The sequence below is a fragment of the Zootermopsis nevadensis genome, unplaced genomic scaffold, assembly GCF_977971745.1.
Source record: "Zootermopsis nevadensis isolate Lab colony 2312 unplaced genomic scaffold, Znev_1.0 Znev_ptg000026l, whole genome shotgun sequence".
In the NCBI taxonomy this organism is placed as follows: Eukaryota; Metazoa; Arthropoda; class Insecta; order Blattodea; family Termopsidae; genus Zootermopsis; species Zootermopsis nevadensis.
The window spans coordinates 621527-630729 of NW_028259158.1; the positions used below are offsets into that span (position 1 = coordinate 621527).

Below are 9203 nucleotides of genomic sequence, written 5' to 3' on the forward strand. Positions count from 1 at the left end.
GTATCATTAAATAAACCATTATTAAATAAATTCCATGTTTCCTGCACTAGTGCTGATTTTCAACAGTTGCTCCACGTTTACTAGCTCAGGACACTAAAACTGACATCTGAATCTATTTCTTCAAGAATTCGAAAATATCTTCGGTTAGAAAAATTATGCATGTCATGCTATAAGCAACAGGTTAATATAAACCTAAGACATACACAAATATTTTTTCTGTAATACACTATGTCCAGAATATAATTAATGTAATTAAAATTATCTGAGAAGGATGAGAGGACCTTATGCATAAATTTACAAAAATGTTGTGCAAATATAATCAACATAATAAGACTGCAAAGCCATAATCAAGTCTACACAAGTTCAGCAAGTGGTAATCACTTGGACAAGTTTTAGTACACACACACACACATCACTGCACAGAGGATAATAGGAGCTGTCACAAAGTATAATATCGCTTTTATAATACTACAGTGTTTGAATCTATATCTGTACACAAATACCTATCAAGAGACTCTTAAAATAAATGCATGCATACCTTTCAATGTTTCAATTTTCTCTAGTAAGTCTCTCACTTCACATTTCAGATTCTCAATTTCCTGCTGATTCTGCAAATTGCTAAGCTTCTCTTCGACTATGTTAGAACCAGAAGATGCACCAGGAGACATCATTGCTTGGCCTGGAATATACTGTGGCTTCAGTGTTTCCACAAATCCTGTCTGAAAATAAAAAATATATATATATATATATATATACTTCCCTTTACAGAACCTCAAATACGATATCACAATTTTCCTTACAAATATTGTGACAAAGTATGAATTTCACTGTCTAATGTTATTTTTGCTTCACCATGGGACTGTTTCCTTTAGATAAAGGCCACTGTCCAAGCTATTTCACAAGCCACTTGAGTTCCCATTTTCAAGTAAAAGAAAGATTACATAGTAAGATCAGTAAAAAGAATTAGATTTATCTAATTGGTTCAACAAAGAACGAACCAATGTTAAGCTACAAGCTTCTTCTACTGGCCATCATCCTTGTTATTTTCTGCTGTGTAATGGACCACAAACCTCAAATGGAACCTTTCATCATTGCAGAGGCACGAAGTTGCTATGAAGATTGATAATCATAATTAGAGACATTATAACCACAATACACAGCCTAATACCTTACACAAATTTTAACATTCCAAACAAACATGGCAAAGCAACTTAACTCCACTGTCATGTGTGAACTAGTGAGAAAGGGAGAGGAAATGAAGGTCAATGGGTTATATGCATGTATGAAACAAAACAAGACTTGTTCATCTCCAGATACTTTAAGTCTGCAGATGGCAAAGGACTGCTCAAAACACCAAGTAGTTTGGCTAAATGTTCATGTTGTCCACTTGTGTTTGGGAGGCATTCTGGTTCAAGTATCACTTATGGCACTCTCAGGTTTTCCATAGTTTCCCTCAGTCCAGTAAGTAAAATTCTGGAACAGTACTTTTCAATAGTCAATAATCACTTTACCATTCTTTCCAGTTTATTGCTCGTATTCATTCTGCCATCTCTGCTTAACATCATTAAACAGTGTAAGAACCAACCAGTTTCTAACAAAGCTTTAGAGTAATATTAGCCAAACAATTTTTTCTGATGCATATCAACATGATGTTTTCTATCCAGTATATTTCAAAGTGTGATATAAAACATATCTGTGTAAAGGCAAAGTTGCCTCTGTTCCAATCCACCACATGTGAAGATGTAGTGGATATGGAAGTAAAGATCTACAGACTAGACCTCAGCACTACGTGGAACGAGTGGTCAGCTGTATGTTTTGACTGTTTTATACCAGAGAAAAGAGCCCCAGGTATCAAGAGACTGGAGACTGGGTGGAATGTTGTGGCAAAGAGAAGAATCCCTGCCCCTACAAGGAACTGAACCCCCAGTTTCCATTCAGCAGCCATCAGCACCATATAAAGGAACATTTATAACAACATCAAATTAAATGCAAGCTACCATGTCGTAACAAGTCATGATCAACTTGAAAAAAGAAACAAAATGAAAACAAAATACTAATGTATCAATTAGTGTAAATCACATGAAGCTGCATACCATACGGCTAATGTATTCATGTCAAAAACTTCTCAAACTTCTCAATTAGCAGTGAGTGGCATTAACGATGGAGCCATAAATGAAGGCAAATTCACTTCTGCTCATGCTCAATAACAAGTCTCTGTGGTATACAGATTGATCAAAGGACACTGCATTACAAGCAGAGAAGAAAGTAACACTTACACACAGTACAGTCAAGATCATATAAGAAGTGCATTATCTTTCTGCAGTCCCACATTAAAACTTGCAACAAAGTGTTGTTAATTTTGATGGAAACTCTTGCTAAGTCTTCATCATTGCTGTAGGACAATATCCTGCCCCATTTTAACCCTCTCATAGCTTAAATACTCACCTTATTGATCCAAAAACATATGCGATTTTTTCCTGTATCTTAGAGACGTGGTGGAATCTGTAATGAACCCTCTGATGTTTCAGTAAATGTTCCAAGCAAGATGGTGTACCACTGACACTCTAGGCTGGCATTCATTTGGAACTTAGCTGAGTTACAAGCTGACCTGATTGAGGATTTTCAAGGTTTTCCTCAGTCCCTAAAGGCAAATGCCTGGAGAAAATCTCGAAACAAGCCACAACTATTTCCTTCCAAGTTCTTACCTATTCACTACTCATGGCCATTTTCACATCTCATCTGATGCTGCATAACATATGCATTTGAAACAGCATTGTTAAAGAAGGTAATAACCAACACTCATTTCAAGTCTGCAAATTACAGCTGGAATGTCAAAATGGAAAATCTTTTAAAGAAGGAACCTGAAGGAACAATTTATGTAACTTAATAGGATGGCGTGGTCTATAATGTGTGAAACAAGAACATACAGCACATACGCAGAGAAAAGAAAAATACTTTCTGTGCATTCAAGTTGATGAATGTAGATTGGAGCACTCAGTTCATATTCTGAATACACAGCGTTTGTTACAGTAAACAAGGAACGAAGAAGAAACATATCACCAAGAAAGAAATCAAGCAAAAGAAAGACAGAAACAATTTTAATTCACGAAAACTAACAGAGAGAAAAAGCGCAATTACTTGTTCCTCCCCAAAGCTAGCTTCGGCCAACATTCGTAATCTTTTCGAAGCCTGCTTTAGGGCTACATGAACCTGCTTAGAGGATGTAGAGAATTTCTGAAACATAAAATAGCATCTGCAACAGTTTGGAAAAGATGATGAAGATCACGTATGTTATGATACTGAATGCTACAACAGAAGACACACCACATCTATACAAACTGACAACACCAGTACTAAGTTCCATACAGACAAAATACCACAATACACAACACATAAAAACACAGTAGTTAAGGTTTTGGATGACCAAATTTCATACCACAGACCAATGTACAAATAAGAAATTATGGGAAGAACTTACAATGCCTACTTTCTAATGCCTCGATATATACGGTGAGGTCAATAAGAGACAAAAATTAATAATTATAAAATATAGCAAACTAAAGATAAATTGCACATCATTCTCAGTTAGCAAATTAAAACACTCATTTTTGTCACATCTGTGCTTACATCTCTGAAGTGGTCTCTTCCTTTCAGATTTTCCAATTAGAATTTTGTACCCAAAGCATACTACATGTTCAACACATCTCACACTCCTTGATTTCATTGCCCTTTGCTTCATAACACCCATAAATTCTAGAAGTAAAATTCCAATCATCTATCTATTATCCATAGTGTTAACATTTACAGAATAGACATTGACACCTTCCATTTCACAAGAACCCAGAACGGGCGGTCACACCATGTAACAAGCTCTCGCAAACTAAATAAAACCATATCAACATCATAATAGTTACTGTAATTTTCCAAACAAAAAAATCTTTAACAGCCCCAGTTTGCATGACTTTTCAAACACCACGTAAGAAGCAAACATGTGGAATGGAAATTCACGATGACCGCATAAAAAACTTGTCACATTGAAACACGTCTGGTCTACGAGCTACTACAGACAGACAAGCCACTATTCTTACAGTGCCTGAAGCCAACAGATGCGGGACTGGAACCACTGCGTACCCTTTGGATCGATGTGCAGACCGTCAATCAACTCCAACTGAAGTGTCCGTTGTCCGTCGAGGTTCGTCTCAGCTTCTACAGTCATAATGCTATCTGGAGGTCAGGGTTCAGTGACTTCCTTGCAAATAGCGTAACTGTCGATCCGCTGTCCCACTTGTTCACTCAGAAAAATTACGGCTTGCTGCCTACAGAGTGGGAGACTGTAGGAATCATTTGGTACAAACCAATATGAGCTCATCTGCGTTTCTTCTTCAGCATCACGTACATATTAGTCGGGCTGATGGACTGGTTCAGCATGTCCGTGAGATCTTGTGACAGACTACGCATCTAAGATAACGAAAAGTTTGACATGTTTAGAATGTTTCATACCATACAAACAAAAAATTATGTTCACAACTGGCATTCAATATTTACGTGTAAGGACTGAAGTCAATCATACGAGGTGCGATCGGAAAGTTTACACACTGCGCCTATAAAAACCTGTACACTTATCTCAGGTATTAAATTCATCCATCACCCTCGAAGTAGTTCCCCTGGGAGTGAACACAACGATCCCAGCGCCGCTGCCAAGCCTGGAAGCATCCCTGGAAATCTTTCTTTGTCAGCCTGTCAAGCACCATCTGCGATTCTGCCTGAATCTCTTCTATCGTCTCAAATCTCCTTCCCTTTAGCTGAATTTTCATCTTTGGGAAGAGGAAGAAGTCACACGGAGCTAAATCCGGCGAATAAGGAGGGTGCGGGATGACGGCCATGGTGTTTGAGGCCAAAAACTACCGAACTTTGAGGGCGGTGTGTGCTGGCGCGTTGTCATGATGCAGCAGCCAGTTGTGGTTGCGCCACTTTGCCGGCCGCTTCCATCTCACATCTTCACGCAACTTCCTCAGGACCCCACAGTAAAATTCAGCATTGACCGTCTGACCTGCAGAAAGAAACTCCCTATGGACCATCCCCTCCAGGTCGAAAAAACAGATCAGCATTGACTTCACATTGCTCTTGACCTGTCTTGCCTTCTTCGGTCGTAGTGACGATGGGCTCTTCCATTGTGAAGATTGCTGCTTCGTTTCCGGATCGTACCCGTAAACCCAGCTTTCATCACCTGTGATAACCTTAGAAAGGAAGTTGGGGTCGGTTCTTGCAAGATCTTTGAGCTCCTGACAAACGAGAAGTCGATTCTGCTTCTGGTCCTCAGACAGGATGCGTCGCATGTGGAGTTCTTCCTTTAGAATCAGCTGATAGGTCCCATAGCCTATCCCAACAATATCGCACAAGTCGTTGATGGTACGACGTCGATCTTCGTGAATGGCCTACCGAATCTTCGTAACATTTTCGGGCGTTGTGCTCGAAGATGGTCGTCCAGAACGCTCGTCATCATCGACAGAGGTTCGGCCATTTTTAAAACGTGAATGCCACACAAACGTTTGTGCACGACCCATTGCGGACTCCCCAAATGCTTGCTTTAGCATTTCAGATTTCCGTAGCCGTTTTGGCGAGTCTTTGGCAAAATTTGATGCACACTCTTTGTTCATGAAAATCCGCCATTCCGAAATCGCAGGAGGGTCGGTTTAATGAACTACCAAAACGCCCGTAACTAAGAAACAAATGCTAATTCGATGATGCCAGCTGCCACACTGATTCACTATGAATATAGGCCGCACCCCCTAGCGGCAGAAGCTCGTACTACATCCGGTTCGCCCTCTATTGACACAGTTCTGAAACTTTCCGATCGCACCTCGTAGAAGATCAAAGAATTATTGATGGTCGAAAATATATCTCAGTTGTAAGTCTCAAGCACAAAGTGCCTCAGGTAACCTGCTCTTGAACAAACAACCGAATCAATAAACTCACACACCCTCTATGCCATTATACATAGCGAGAAACATTTAGAGCACAGAAGGATATACAGCAAGAACACACAAAACACCTGCAATCAGTGTTCCTCTCTCAGAGTGAGAGACCATGTTTCGCACCCATATAAAACAACAGACAAAATTATTTTGTATATTTTGATCTTCAGGTTCTTAGAAACCAGACGGGAAGACAAAATATTATGAATTGAGAAGTAGCAAGCTGGAACTTTGAATAAGAAAGAAAAAGATAATTATAAACGGTGAGTTGAGATATATGCATGAGGAAATTGCCCTTTAGTGTTTTAAACCGCTTAAAAATAGCAGCTGCTCTTCAAATCAAGACAGAAACAGATAATTTCCTTCATGAGAAATAAAAGTGATAAGACAAAATTGAAATGGCTGGTAAAATTTTCAAGATTGATCCTTCAATGCTATTTGATATACACAGCATGCCTGGCGTTTGATCACGTGTCACTGTCGCACGCCCAGCGTAACTGAAATTTCCAACTAGTCTCGTAATATCAATTTTTTCAAATAACAAGTGAAAGGGGAAACTATAAGCTTTCACGTTATATTTAACTGGTCACACTTTACCAGATGACCGTCTTCTAGTTTGTTGAACCGTACAGTCTACTAGAAAATGATTTTTCAGAGGAGCTTACAGCCCCGATCATCACGGTGATGAGTGAGGTGAGCGGTCAGGTTTATTGCCGAGGACTGTGACTCCAGTATAATCTGGATTAGAGACGATGCCCCAGAAGAGCCATGACAAGTTAGAAATGAAAACTGTCTGCTCGTATCAGGAGTCAAACCCCAGATGTCCAATAAATCCTGCACTGATTAAGGTATCGTGGCTCTGAAAGGAGAAATACCGAATAAAGTTCAGATGAATGCTGTTTCCACTTTGCTTCTGATCCAACTCCACGCACGACACAGGCGGTATGACAATCCTGTAAACTTCACGCTTTCATTAAATGTTGCAAATCTAACATATTATCCCCAGGAAAATAATCTTGGGTACTCAACAGATAGGAGGCTGGGTGGATCCCAGAGTTGACATAGATCCAGATGCTGGAAGAAAAATCCTTTGTCCTTGCTGGTGATCAAACTCCAGTCATCCAGTCCTTAATCAGAAACTTTAGCGAGAGACCCACATTTAATACACAAAAATAGTGGCTTAAGCATAAACAAAGGGCGATCGTAGAATTGATCTTACCACAGCAGACTGCAAAGACATGTGTTTAAGTGAAATGGCTCAAATAAGGACTAAAAGAATGATATTTTAAACATAGGAACATAGTTCAAAACAGCTTTTTTAAAATCACTTTGTTAGTATTTTCTCCTTAAATGCTTTTACAGTACCTACTCTAAGGAGATACCTTAAATTACAATTTATCTTTGATTCAGGTAAATTCAGAATTTTAGATCTACAATATTCCAAATAAATGTTCTTGAGATTTATTACCTGAAAAATACTCTCAAAGTTTCTGTATGCTTCAACCATCTTCTTGTGTCATTTCATCTGCACAGCTATTCTTCTCTGCGAGTGTCCAGGTTCCTCCGTCGACCGCTAAAAGATGAGCAAGACATTACACCTCTTACTATGACATGAACAAAGGATTATATAAGTGACACTTTCAACTTCATGGAACAAAGTGCATGAACAAACATAGTGGTGTAATACATTTATTTTGTTTTGAGAAAATTCAAAGAAATAAAGATAAATTAATGTCTTAGAAAAACTGAATGATCTAAATAATTTAGACATGCTCAGATGTCCAAATTTTGCCACAAAATGAAGAGTAGCTAACACAAATGTGACACCAAATAGAGTACAAGGTCTGATTTATCTCTCCCCAATGTATAACTGGTTTTATTCACACAAGTAAATTCCCTTAGCGCAACTGGAATCCAAAAATTACTGTTAGCACTATGACACACTTTAATGAAGGTCAGTCATAAGGTCTAAACCTTAAGCAAAGCCAACATCTTCCATACTATATACTTCATAACCCTTTTGTTCTCACCTTACAGTACAGGTTATGGAACTTGATCTTCGAAGTCCAGAATGGGATTTCATCCCACACACATGCTTCTCAGTGGTTATACTCAGTAAATTTTAAGAAACCTGCATCGTAATTTGCATTTCTACCCACCTTCCACATTCAGTTCATTCATTAACGACAAAATACACGACCATGAACACACACAACATTATAACTTACAGTGTCGAAGTTTTCTGTAGCATTCTCTAATGTATAGTAAGGATGAGGAATCAACTTATTGCAAAGGATATATTTCCCAATTTCTGTTACAATTTTAGAGCATGAAGTTGGGGTAAGTGTTTCGTCTGTATTACAGTGTATGAAAACAGGCTTCGCCAATCGACTCCGATTTGCAATGTTGTAAGATAACCTTTCACTTTTTAATTTTCCTTCCATTCTGAAAATATATAGTTAGCCCTTCAATTCAACTTTATCAGGCCAATGCAATGATAGTATCCAACCACACACACACACACACACACTGTATTCTTTTTTACAAACAGAAGTTATTTTTTTCAATTTTAATTTAAAACAGATCACGAGGAAACAAATACAACCAAAAATAATTTCCGACCAAAGACGTCATACTTACCGTCCTGCCATCTATTGTTGATACAACACAACAGCGGCGGGTTCTTGACACTCGTACTCAGTCGATAAGAATGTTTACTGTTGAGTCTACTTCTGCACGCTCAATTATTTTTACATATGATAACGGTGTGAAGTTTGTCGCTGAACTGATACAATCTGGTGGAATACACAGCATGTAAAAAGCTCCGTTAACGCAATTCTGAAAATACAGACAGGGAGATGATGGAGGCAGCAAGCACCTCTGAAACGTCGGCAAACTTCTAACATACTTTAAGACACGATGCCCCAAAAGACAGAAATCTTCACATAAGCCGCATTGAGAACTTGAATTCGAAAAGTACAATTTCTAAACACGAAATTTATCTTTGTTATAAGATATTCCTGCGGGTGGCCACACACGCTCCGGTGTGCCGGAAGGTTGGCCTTCACAGACGAAACCCACAAGAGGTTTTGAAGTTTTACACTTCACTTTATCGTTTCGTGACGTCATTACTGTTGTGTTCTACTTCATGTCGTGTTAACTCGGTCGGGAGAGCGCAGAAACCTTCACACAAATTGGTAACAGCTTGCATGGTAGGTTCAAATGTTT

At 38.8% G+C, this 9203-nt stretch overlaps 1 long non-coding RNA gene across 4 annotated transcripts; it reads right to left on the minus strand.

Annotated features, from left to right (window-relative positions):
* Positions 1–200: 200 nt before the first annotated feature.
* On the minus strand, positions 201–8611 carry LOC147872540 (uncharacterized). Of its 4 annotated transcripts, none has more exons than XR_015537144.1 (5): positions 8006–8611; positions 7444–7548; positions 6573–7102; positions 4089–4458; positions 201–719 (listed from the first exon to the last, which is right to left on the minus strand). It is a non-coding gene; the product is annotated as an uncharacterized LOC147872540 (long non-coding RNA). The 4 variants fall into 4 exon arrangements; XR_015537145.1 differs by having other exon boundaries at positions 7005–7102; positions 8006–8609; XR_015537143.1 differs by lacking the exon at positions 6573–7102 and having other exon boundaries at positions 8006–8606.
* Positions 8612–9203: the final 592 nt, after the last annotated feature.